The sequence below is a fragment of the Oryzias melastigma genome, unplaced genomic scaffold, assembly GCF_002922805.2.
Source record: "Oryzias melastigma strain HK-1 unplaced genomic scaffold, ASM292280v2 sc00305, whole genome shotgun sequence".
Classification (NCBI taxonomy): Eukaryota; Metazoa; Chordata; class Actinopteri; order Beloniformes; family Adrianichthyidae; genus Oryzias; species Oryzias melastigma.
In genome coordinates, this window is record NW_023416915.1 from 181,305 (window position 1) to 194,551 (window position 13,247).

Here is a 13,247-nt window from a genome sequence, read left to right on the forward strand (position 1 = left end):
TTTCGGATACCCGATCACCCAACTGTCGGAAATCAAATCCAGCTGACGCAAATCAAATCCAAAACTCTCCACCGTCGCAAAGTTTGGCGGCAAAGAGGAAGTGACGTAATATACATGCGCGCGATTAGGGCGTGGTTAGGGAAAGGGGATCGGGGACTGACACGCTAGCTAGCTAGCTTGTGTTGAGAGGGCGGCGGTGTTTCGTTCGGACGTTCGTGAGGTGTTTGGACAGAAAGGACGATACGTGGTTCGGGTCCGAACTCTCCAACTTTGGTCGTAAGTGAGTGAAAACGCGTTGAATGTAAAGAAGGTGTTTCTGGGATTGGAGCTGAAGATCTTCTGCTGCTGCAGGAACCATGTCTTCCCTTCAGTCTCTGAGAGAGTTGATCAGCGAGCGACTAGCTGCTGCTGCTGAAGAAATCTGCGGACTCTGTGAAGGAACCATCGTCCAGTACGAGCAGGAGCTCTGTCGTCAGCGCAGACTGCTGGATATCTGCTGGAAACCACAGATTCAGCTCCACCACATAGGTATGTTCACTTCTTCTTCATCTTCACAACATTCGGCTCCAAGATGACCGATAACTAATGAGTGAAAGAGTTCATTTTAGATAGCATCATATACTCCTTTTTTCAGGCTTATCCTCTGTTATTTCCTCCTGTTGTCTGTTCTGCTGCACTAAAACATGTGGAATTGATATACGACGTGCACGGAGTCCAGTTTTCAGTCTACCATGTTTATTCTGCCGTCTGCCACAACACAGAAACACCACACTGATAAAGGTACAGTGACACCTGTTGGACACCTCTGATATACTACATCTCCCTTTTTTCAGAGTTTTTTTTTCTTTTCAAAAATGGTGACAACCATTTTTACTAATTTTTAACAGACACTCCCTACTTTTAGTTCTGAATAGACTCAATTAACTTATTAAATACCAACTGGATTTGTTAATCAGACCAAACTCAAAAGAATTAATTCAATATTATCAACATAAAATACCTGTAACTTACATCAGGACTGAAGTATATAACAAAATAATTTGGTACACAACCTCTCAAAATGTACAAAACTTGTCTTCTTCTTTTCCTTTGGGCTTTTCCCTTCAGGGGTCGCCACAGCAAACCAGTTTCCTCCATCTAAGCCTGTCTTCAGCATCCTCCACTCTAACACCAGCCACCTTCATGTCTTCATTCACTGCATCCATAAACTTCCAAACATAAAATGTACATAAAATGTACAAAACTTGTGTTCTTTTAAATTATTTACTTGAACCGAGTCCATTACACCTAAATGTTAGATTTATTTATTTTATTCCTTCAGACCCGATAACGCTGCCGGATTCTTACAGGCCGACCACACCGTGTTCTTTTCACAGGGATGTTGACACACACTGTTGTCAGTCATCAGTTCTTGACTCTGTGGTTCAGTAAAACCATCTTGAGTACAGCAGGATGGGTCCACACTTGAAACTGTGTCTGGTTCCACCTCACATGTGTTATCTGACAAAGTGTCATGGAATGTCCCTGGAAATCGTCTGTTTAGTTTGGAGTAAATGTCTGCAGTGCCTCCTGTCCACTTGGAGTTTTGACCATCTAGGACCTTGGCAAATTGTGTTTATTTATCACAGTGGCTGGTTCCCACAAGCTGCCTTGTCTAATACTCACATTTTTCCCATCTTGAAGTTCAGACAGCATCCTGGTTCTTTGCTCAAAAGATTGTTTCTGTCTTTCCTGTCTTCTCACAAGGTCACTTCTGGCATTTTCACGAAGAGCAGGCTGTAGCAATGTCTTTGTCACTGGTAATTTTGCTTTGAGTCTTCTTCCAAGGAGTAATTGTGCTGGTGAAAGGCCAACCCCACCTAGCGGCGTATTCCGGTATTCCAGCAGGGCTAAGTATGGGTCACCACTACTGTCTTGCGCTTTCTTCAACAGGTTTTTTACTGCCTGTACACCCCTCTCAGCCTGTCCATTCGACTGTGGAAAAGTGGGACTGGAGCTCCCAAACCCTCTGAACTTGCATCCACAGACAATGTAACTGGCTCGTTCACGTCATAGTACTTCAGTACTGGTGCTTGGCTGACGAGTGCTTTTAGTTTTTCAAAACTCAGTTGCTGTTCTGCTCCCCGATGCCATTCCATGTTTCCTTCCAACTTCCTCAGAGGGGTGCTAATGTCTGAGGGGTTTGGGATGAATTTAGAGAGATATTGCAATGACCCAGTGGACCTCTGGAGCGCAGCTTTATCCTCTGGCACAGGCATGTTTTGAATGGCTCTGACTTTTTCCGGGTCCAGCTTGAGTCCCTTCTCACTGAGCACATGTCCAATGTAGGTGATTTCCGTCATTCTGATCTTGCTCTTACTTTTATTCAGTTTCAGATTGATGCTTCGAATGTGTTCTAGGAGTTGCCTCAAACGACAGTCATGCTGCTTGATGCTCTCTCCCCAAACTAGTATGTCATCTAATACATTGACCACGCCCTCCAGCCCTTCCAGGTGTCTGGCTATGCATCTCTGGAACACTTCTGGTGCTGAGGAAATACCAAATGGAAGTCTGTTAAATCGGTATCTTCCAAATGGTGTGTTGAATGTGCACAGGTGAGAGCTTTCTTCATAGAGCTGGATTTGCCAAAATCCATGGTTTGCATTAAAAACTGAAAAATATCTGGCATTTGGCATTTCAGCTACCACTTCTTCTATTGTTCTCAGTGGATAATGCTCTCTTTTAATGGCAGTTTTCCGGACTTGCAGATGCAAACTTTGTTAGGTTTTGTTACAGTCACCATGCTGCTAACTCACTCCGTCGGTTTTGTTTGTTTGGTTATCACTCCTAAACTTTCCATTCGTTTCAGCTGTTTCAATTTTGTCCTTCAAAGCGACAGGCACTTTTCCTGGGCGCATGAACAACTGGACTGACATCTGGATCTGTCTTGATGTGATATAATCCAGGTAAACAGCCTAATCCAGTGAAGAGATCCTCATATTCCTCAAGAATGTCACTCTCTGTTTTGAGCACATGCAGCCTTTTGACAAGACCCATTTCCTCACATGACTCTCCTCCCAGAATTGCAGGTGCCTTGTTCTTTATCACTTCAAACTCCATGTCATAGATTTTATCTTTGTACTGACATGTCAACACGATTTTTCCTTTGGTTTGAATTTGTTGACCTGAATAAGCAACAAGCTTCGAGTAAGATCTGCTCACCTTTTTGTCCAATCTCAGCTTTCTGAGGTCACCCATGGAAATGACATTACAGTCTGCTCCTGTATCCAGCCCGATTTTCAAAACTTTCTTGTTGATGATCAGACTTTCATGGCGCTTTTCTCTCTTTGCTTTCATGGCATTAATCTGTGAGACTGGTTCTACAAATATCTATTACTTTTTGTAGGGTGAGGTCAGGTTCTCGTAGTAGTCGTCCTCTAACTTGATCATCCATTATTCCACACACAACTCTATCTCGGATCAGTGAGTCAGTGAGATGCTCAAACTCACAGTCTGTTGCTTTATTCTTTAAGTCTGTCACATATGCATCAACAGTTTCTGATTTTCCTTGCTGTCTTTTGAAAAATAGGTGTCTCAAATACGTCACATTTTTTCTTGGCTCTCAATGTTGCCTGAATATCTCTTTCAACACATCGTAGTCATCAACATCTTCATCAAAGTTAAAGGTGTTGAATACCTTAATTGCTTCGTCCCCAGCCACGTGCAGGAATGTGGCTCTTTTCACCGCGTCTGACTTTTCACAGATTCTGCTTGCAATAAGGAAAAGTTCAAATCTCTGGATCCAGACTCTCCAATTTTCTGCTAGATTTCCTTCTAGACTTTATTCTCCATTTTTTCTTTCTTTCTTTTTCTTTCTAGTTTTCTTATGACACCATGTTATATACGACATGCACGGAGTCCAGTTTTCAGTCTACCATGTTTATTCTGCCGTCTGGTACAATACAGAAACACCACACTCATAAAGCTACGGTGAGACCTGTTGGACATAAAGAGTATAACACCTCTAATATACTACACAGTCATTGTTGCTTCCTAATCGGTCAGTTTGATTTCACACAAGTGTGAATGACTTGGATGAACATTGAGTTATTTAGGTGTTCCCGTCTATTTTTTGGAGAAGCGAATAAAGAAAATTCAGCTTAAATCTGCATTTCTGACTTTTTCTTTATTTAAGCCATTGTGAATCAGAAGCAGACCAGAAATGCTGTATGGAGCTATTTTGGGGACAATATTATTTAAAGCCCAAATAAAACACTTAGGGAAAAAAATATTGTTTGTTTTGCCACAAAAAAAATGAATTATTGAAAACTTATTTCATTCTAAAATGAACATAATTATTTTAAGCTTCAAATGTTGTTGTTTTAGGTTTTGAAAACTCACAATTTCAACTTCAAAACTATTTTTGTGATTCAAATATTTCTTTTCACTTTAAACTATTTTATTTGTTCATTTTCCTGTTTTACAGTACCTAAAAGTTTTAGTTTCAAAACATTTGGCCCCGTTGTGGCGCGTTGGCGTGGGGCTGACACTAATGACCAATCAGAATCGATGAGGGTGGTAACTTCAGTCCCGGTGCATTCACTGACTCCTGGAACTGGGAAAATTAGAAACAGAAATTTGCTGTATTGTCTGTATTATCATAGTCTGAACTATGAGCGCATATGCAAACATGTTTTTCTGTCATGAGGCAGACTTTGGATCGCAGCTGAGGAGCTGTGACTCTGCGGGGGGTTCTCTCCCCGGAGTAGAATCCACGAGCAGTCTGGCATAGGCACTCTGCTTTCTGGGTGTAAATATTTCAACTTTAAAAACATGAACGTAGACTACTAATATTTTCTTAAATATTAATTTCCTTGTTGGGTGAACCACGTGTTTGACACACGTGAAAATCGTCGGCAGGACTTTTGAAGAAAAAGTTGTTTTTTTTTATGATTGTGAAGGAAAGACTTGATGAAGAAGCAACAGTTTTATTCAGTAAAAGCAGAACCATTCAGAGATTTACTTTCATTGGTAGAGTAACAGCACGACGCGTCAAACTTGGTTGTAACATTTTAATAGAGAATGTGACCGAGGTTTATACCTACATTTTGACCAAAGCTAAAAACAAAAACAGCTCAATTTCCTCCATTAAATCTTATGGCTGAGTTTAAACTTCCAGGTTCGCTCTCGGATTCTGCTTCGGGGAGGGAATCCTCCACAGAGTCACAGCTCCTCACCTGCGATCCAAAGTCCACATCACGGCGGAAGTGAGCGCACAGAAAACACCCCAAAAAACCCTCATTTTAGGTGCAGAACACCGTATATCTTCCAACCAATATTTGGCCAACTAAAGGTAGATATATCATATGTGCATTCATCTTTGAAGAAGTTTGGATTATATTCGTGGGAGAAATGCAGACACAGACATTTCTCTGGGATGATGTCATGAAGTGGACTGCAGCAGCAGCGCAGACACACACAGTGTTGCGGAAATATCTGAGTTGAGGGCCGCTGTGGGCTAAACTCCGGCTTCCTTTGTCCGACGCGCGTTCCAACAAAACAACTCCAAAGCGTACATCTGCTGCGATGTGTTTATTGTCTTTATCTGCAGGTTTCCAGTCCATACAGTCCAAATGAAAAACAAAAACGAACAATCCAGCTGTGAAAGACTTTTTATAGCCAAGTTAACACGGTCAACAAATTATATGAGCACAGCCAGGGGTTCACCCCACTTCCTCATCCATGCATGATCCCCAGGTGACAAGTGAGCACCTTTCACAACTCTGTGACACGTGCGCCGACAATGACACGCCCACAACCAGGCTGACGCCGCTAAGCTACACCTGTGTCACCTCATTATGGCTCCTACATCCTGGCCCCTGACTATTACACACAATAATTAGCCCTTTATTAAAATGTAGGAGACAAAACTATCAAAAACACCAACCCACCACGTGCTTTATACAAACCATTGATCAGTCGAGTAGACAAGTCTAGTGGTCATTACAACCAATAAGTCTTTGTTCATATGAGCACACAAGTGTTCATGGCTCCTCTGCTTCTTGTAGAAGACACACTTTAGTCACAGGTCTAACTAGCCAAATAGTCTTAGTCTTAATGCAAACTTGTCGCACAAGTCCTTTTCTGTCAGGAACAGTCTCCACAACTGTCCATGAATTGCGAGGTACAGAATCATCCAGGATGACGACGTCTCCAGGTACCAGATTTCTTCTGATGCTTTGCAATTTTTGTCGCTTCTGAAGCTGAGGTAGATACTCCTTCAACCAACGTTTCCAGAAAAGATCTGACATATACTGCACTTGTCTCCATCGTCGACGAACGTAGATGTCCTCCTGAGAAAACACTCCTGGTGGCAATGAGGGTTTAGACTTGAGGAGCTGTAGATGGTTTCGTGTCAAAGCCTCTAAGTCATTGATGTCAGTGGAGGCCTTGGTTATCGGTCGACTGTTGATGATCGCTTCGGCTTCACAAAAAAAGAGTATGAAGACCTTCTTCCAGATTCTGAGTCCTTAGCACTGAGTTCATAATCTTTCGCACTGATTTAATCAGACGCTCCCACACTCCACCATGATGTGATCCAGTGTAGGGCTGCCACGATTATTCAACTAATCGACGACTATTCGACTATTAAAATAGTCGACGAATAATTTGGTCGTCAAAGCGTCGTTTTTTCCTTGTTTTTTTCCTTGTTTTGATCTTAAAACTACTGTTCGCGCGTTCTACTGCCGGGTCTGCCATTATCTTTGTCACACATGCGCAGTGGTGCTAATCCGGTCAGCAGTGACGTAACAGGAAGTTCTCGGTAGTCTCATAACAACACACTAGCTCAAAGATGTGGGAAACATAAGAAAAATAAAAGAGGAAAAAGTGTCAAATGTAATTTCTGCTAGACAGAACTTGTGTTCCATGAAAGCGCGATGGCGATAAATGAACACCTGAAGATGAAGCATGTTGAGACTGAGTTTGATCACGCTGAACAGAGAGCTTTGTCTAGCTAAGCTAACATCGGCGCTAACACAGCTGGCTCTGCCGCGGCTGTCATTACTGCGCTGTTTGAAGATGAAGCAGAAGATCTGCAGCAGATCCGTGTCTACGGCGCTTCTGTCTGCATAGTGAACGTTTCATAATCTGCGCTCTTCTAACCAAACGCCGCGAGGACGGCGCGGATAATGAGTTTACACTGGAAATGAACCGCTCGTCCAAGGCTTCATTCATATTCCGCGCCACGATCACGTGGTTCGGTTTGAAGAGCGGATTATGAAACATTCACCGCGCAGACAGAGAGGCTGTGTGTCGGTACGGATCTGCCGCGGAGTTATGGAACGATTTAAAACTACGAGTCCCAGAAGTGAAGGAGCTCACCTAAAAGTCCAGAGCTAAGTTTACAAGTGTAACATTACATTATCTGCATTAAGCTACAATTAAATGTAACTTAAAGTCACTAAAATGACAACAAACAGCAAAACAACCACAACATTAAAGAAGTAACACAGATTTATGGGTTCTCCCCCAAACTGAAAATATAAAGTATCAGTCTGCGCATGTGCAGTGGATGTAGGTAGTGAAAGAATGAAAGTACTGATGTACATTCTAACATCCCCTGCTTTTCTCCCTTTTTAAAATGTAAATTTCCCCATTTTATTTATTTTCTTTGTTTCTATGGGCATCCTCAGGTTTTTTATGTATATGAATATATTGAGTTCAAAGATGTTATTAGTGTTTTGCTTTAATAAATGGGCCTCAGTGAGCAAATATTTTGAGTGTGTTTATATCTGCTAATAGCTTTTGAAATACTTTGTACATGTTTTATTAAATGTATGTTTTAAAGCTTTAAAAAAAGAATTGCAGACTTGTAATAAGTTTTCTGTAGTTCATTCATATTACCTCAATTGATTTAAGTCTTGTTTTAATGCCAGAAACAAATGGACAAAACCTGCAGATTCATTAAAAGATTAATAAACTATTGTCTTTATTTTAGTTAGAATATAGCTTAAAGACCTCAAGTTTGAAGATAATGATGGTTAGGATGAGTGTTTTACATCCAGTCGGCGTACGAACCAATCAGTCGACTAATCGAAAAAAATAATCGGAGATTAGTCGACTATTGAAATAATCGTTTGTGGCAGCCCTAATCCAGTGGGAGGATTAAAGATCCACTTGATTCCCTTCTCAAGGAGGGTGTCATTGATCTGAAAACAATTCCATCTTCTTATTCCCTCTCTTAGCTCACGTTCAGCTCAAACGAAATTGGTTCCATTATCTGAATGTAGCTCCAGCACTTGTCTACGCCTGGCACTGAACCATCGGAAGCTATTGATGAAGGAATCTGTGTCTGATGATGACAAAACCTCCAGATGCACCGCTCTTATTGCCAAACAAGTAAAGATGACTCCATAGCGTTGAATGATGCTCCTTCCACGTTTAACTTCAAAGGGGCCGAAACAATCTACTCCTACACGTGTAAATGGAGGTTCATCCAGGCATACTCTTGTTAAAGGAAGATCTGCCATCTTTTGACATCCTGGTGCAGCATGCAGCCTGCGAGAAGTAGTACACTTAGATAAAGTCTTTCTAATAGCAAAGCTAGCTCCCGGAATCCAAAATCTTAGACGTAGCTCTGCAAGCATGTGATTGCGTCCGCCATGTCCTGTCTGTCGATGCACATGTCGTAGAATAAGTTCAGAAATGTGAAGGTCCTTTGCCACTATAGCTGGATGTTTTGCTTCAGATGGCATAGCTACTCTGCTAAGCCTTCCCCCAACTCTTAAGACACCGTCTTCTCCGAGAATAGGGTTGAGCTTGTAGAGGTAACTAGTCTTTTTTATGAACCCTCATTTCTGCAAACTTGTGACTTCTTGTGAATATGTTTTCCGTTGACAATAACAAAAAATAGCAGTTTCTGCAGCTTTGAACTCCTCTAGTGACAAAGAAACAGATTTATTCTGATCAGTCTTGTTCCGACGTACTTCAAAGTTCTGTCTTTGTCTACTCACGCCATCAGAGCTGGAGCTTGTCAGATTGGCTTCTTGTCGTTTTCTTTCTAGAACAAGCGTCAACAGCAAACACTTTAACCTGATTAGCCAACCAACCATCCTTTTTAGTTTGACACATGAAGAAAAGTGATTAATGAAGGTCATGACTGGGTCATTCTTCTCACTGGCATTTACAGCATTCACATATGCATAGGTTTTAACCTCGGGATCATCTGGATGGATTTTATTGAAGTCATCTGGATTTTGTGGCCAATCACACTCTTGTAGAAACTTTGGTCCCGACAGCCATGTATTACTCTTCAAAAGAGACTCCACACTGGCTCCTCTGGACGCAATGTCTGCTGGGTTATGATGACTGACCATATCTTGTGGCAAAGGATCATCCCAACCAATCCGTCTTCTGTTTAGGATCTGAAGGAGTTGCTTTGCAGTCAACACAACAGGCACAAGAAAACCCGGTGGATCATAGATGGAGCTTATTATTGATAAAAATCCTCTTTTTTTTTTAAGGGTTTGTCTTTAAGCATGATGTTGAATGTGAATGAATCTGACTCAACGCACCACTGCACACCCAATGCACACCCCATTGGCAAGTCATCCCGGTCCAAGTTTATGTTTTTTTGCCTCTGTGGACCTTTCATGATGTGGTATAGCAGCAAGGACATTGCGATGGTTACTGATCCACTTCACAAGATTAAAGCCTCCCTTTTTGCACAGAGCAATCCATGATATAGCACAACAGCTTCCTCTTCATAACTCACTGAAACCAAGCAGTCATTCACATAAAAATTATGAAGGATAGTTTCAGTCACGCTTGAGTGATTGAACTGATTGTCTTCTGCACATTTTTTCAGAGCAAAGCTGGAACAGTTTAGAGAAGATGTAGCATCAAATAGATGTACGACCATTCTGTACTCCACCAGAGTCTTTATATAATCTCTGTTTATCCACTAGAGAAATCTTAATAGATCGGAATCAGAATGGGGCACCCTAACCTGGTGGAACATGGCTTCTATGTCTGCTATAAGGACCACAGGCTCTTTTCTGAATCTGGTGATGACACCAACCAATGAATTAGTAAGATTCGGACCTTGTAAGAGCTGGGCATTTAGACAAACCCCTCTGAATGTCACACCACAGTCAAACACCACTCTCAGCTTTCCCCTTTGAGGGTGGTAAACACCATGATGTGGTATATACCAAACCCTGCCATCACAGCGATTGAGCTCTTCAACGGGAACTTTCTCAGCGTAGCCTTTAGAGATGATGTCTTTCATGTAACCTGCATACTCAGAATGATACTGTTGGTCTTTATTAAATTTCCTTTGTAACATCAGGATGCGCTGTTCTGCTACTGTCCTATTATTTAGCATTTTTAAGTCCATCTGCTTTAGAGGTAAACAAATGACATAGTGATTGTCTTTCAACTCGATTGATTCTGAGACCAACTCCATGAAGCGATGGTCTTCTCTTGACCATCCGAGTTGCTCTTCATGTGCACATTCAGGGAAATCCAATTTTATCTGCTGTTGCCACAGATCATCAAGCTTAGACACAGAAATTCTGTTAACAGTGACGCTCGACTGTGTATTTCTTGTTTCTCCACCAACTCGTATAGGTCCATTCACCGTCCATCCAAGGACTGCTTTAATTGCATAAGGACCTCCATCTTCACTTCTTATGACATGCCAGGGTTCTAATGCTTTATGGACGTTAGCACCAATAAGCAAATCAATTCCAGAATTGATCTCTGTGATTCTTAAGTCAGCCAAATGTGGACATTTCTGCATATCATCTTGATGGGGAATATTGCTGCAATGTACAGGCATGCAGCTCTGTGTATACAAGTTGGGTAAAGCACAGAATACATCTTCATCCAATCCAGCTATCTACAAATCTGAAACTATGTTACTCCCAACCATCTTCTCTTGGCCCATTGTACTCAAAAGGATGTTGGTTCTTCTCCCAGTGAGTCTCAGTTTCCTCAAGAGTTCCTCGGTGCAAAATGAGGCAGAGCTACCAGGGTCTAAGAAGGCATATGTTATTATTTTTTGATTCAATTTTGCATTTAACTCGAACTGGTACAATTGACAAAGTATAATCATGCTCACCGGCCTCAGTCAAACCACTAGATTGGACAGGAAACGAGTCCTTTGTGCGTGTATCCTCCATTTTTTTTTAGTTGGACTAACTTTCCTTTCATTGGAGAAGATATGCAACATTGTAGGGTGCTTTGAACCACACACTTTACACTGAAGTCTTCTGCAGTCTTTACTCGTATGTCTAACACACAGATGGCCAAAGCACAGACCCTTCTCCTTAATAAAGGTCATTTTCTCCACATGTGTTCTCCTTTCCAGTAAAGGGCACGTATCCAAATAATGTCCAGATCCACAAAAAAGACAACTTTCGAAAACAGCAGCTACATATATTTCTCCTTGTATTCCAGGGTCGACCCTCTTCTTTATAGTCCCAACTGTGGTAGCAAAGCTAGTTCTCTTTACATTTGAGCATGACTGTAACTTGGAAGCTCTAGCATCCTTTTTCAGTGTAAAAGATGACTCTTGAATAACACCAAACACTGGGTCACTCTCAATTCTTCACCTGTTTTTCAATAAATTGTACAATGTCAAGAAGATTGACTCTTCTGTCAAACCTTTCACGTATGTCACAAACAGCATTCCTCCACTTGTCTTAAAACTTATACGGCAATTTTCTGATAATAGCTTGCATGTTGCCTGGAATGTCTAACTCATGCATGAATTCAGTGTCCTCCATGACATGGCAGCATTCTCTAAGCAGTAAACCATATGCTTGCAAAGCTTCCACATCTTCAGATTTTATAGCAGGCTACGAGAACACTTTGTCCATATATGCAGAAATTATCTTGATTGAGCAACCAAAATGTTCTTGAAGTAATGATTTTGCTTTAGCATATCCATAGTCACTGCGCATATGGACACAACTTCTTACCAACTCTCGAGGTTGACCTCTGGTATACTGTTCCAGAAAATACAAACAATCCTTTGCACTTTTTGTTTTAGCTTCAATACTCTCCTCAAAGGCGCTAATGAAAGACTTGTAACGAAGAGGATCACCATCAAAGACTGGAATATCTCTTTTTGGGAGTAGAAGCAAAGACTGTTGATTAGCCAATAAAGACGTGATATTAGTGTTTCTTTCCAACACTGAAATTAATTGTTTACTTTCGCTAACTGATGATTGACGGGTTTCATGTGTTGGTTGAGGGTGAGACTGATTTATAGTTTGAACTACATCTTGCTGAGTTGTTGGATTCACTTGATTGGTTACTGAGTCTTGGATTTGAGCATCCGCTTGGTTGTCAACGACCGGCTGTAGATGTAATTGTTGTCTGATAACTGTAGGCTCAGATGGGTTTGAACGAGGAACTGATATTAGTGTTTTCTTTTGTTCTCTTTCATAATAGGAATTCATTCCATCACGTCCATGAGAATCAGCTGTTGCTTTAGAACAAACTGAGCTCTGCTGGTACACCTTTGCTTTAGCCAATGATGCTGCTATTTCAGGCTCCAAATTCAATTCTTCTTTTCTCTTTCTAAGCTGTTCTTCTTGCTCTTCTAATGTGTTTTTGTTTTAACATTTTTTTTTTCGTGCCATTAGTGCAGAAATGTCTGCTTCAGCTTTAATACGGGCTGAAGATGTTGAGGACAGAGATGATCTACTGAAGTGGCTTTTCTTTGATCTTCTGCTGCCAATATTGGAAATGCTGTCACCTGGCTTCACATCATCTACAGTCACACCATCACTGCCCTTTAAATCATAAGGAACATATGGCTCATCTGCTTTACTGACTGCTGATGATTCAATGCATGAAATGAACTGCTGTACCTGAGAGGCTTCTTCTGTAGGTAGAACTTTAGAGTCACATATCTGTTCATATATATTTGACAGCCATCCTTCCACTTCAGCTAAGAAGGCAGTATTAAATCCATGGATACTTAAAAACCAGTTATTTTGCAGTTCTTGTTCTTCTAATTGTAGCAAAGGGGTGACAGATTCATGAAGTAGAGTTACATCTTCAATTAATGTCTTTAAATTAACAGAATGCGACTGAACAATCTTGACATTTTCTTGAGTTTGCATTAATTCTGTGATATTTCTTATTACAGATTTAATTTTATTTATTTTTCTTTGACGCTTTTTTTTAAGCTTTTCAATCTTGTTTTCCAAGGCTTTAACAGCAAGTTTAGGCTGTCTTTTTCCATCTTTGAC

At 41.1% G+C, this 13,247-nt stretch overlaps 1 protein-coding gene across 1 annotated transcript in view; it reads left to right on the forward strand.

Annotated features, from left to right (window-relative positions):
* Positions 1–474: 474 nt before the first annotated feature.
* Positions 475–13,247, forward strand: part of LOC112139790 (zinc finger protein 239) — a 19,787-nt gene continuing 7,014 nt past the window's right edge. The window contains exon 1 of the mRNA XM_036210924.1: positions 475–528. The gene's annotated coding sequence lies outside the window, so the exon portion shown is untranslated. The remainder of the gene's footprint in view (positions 529–13,247) is intronic.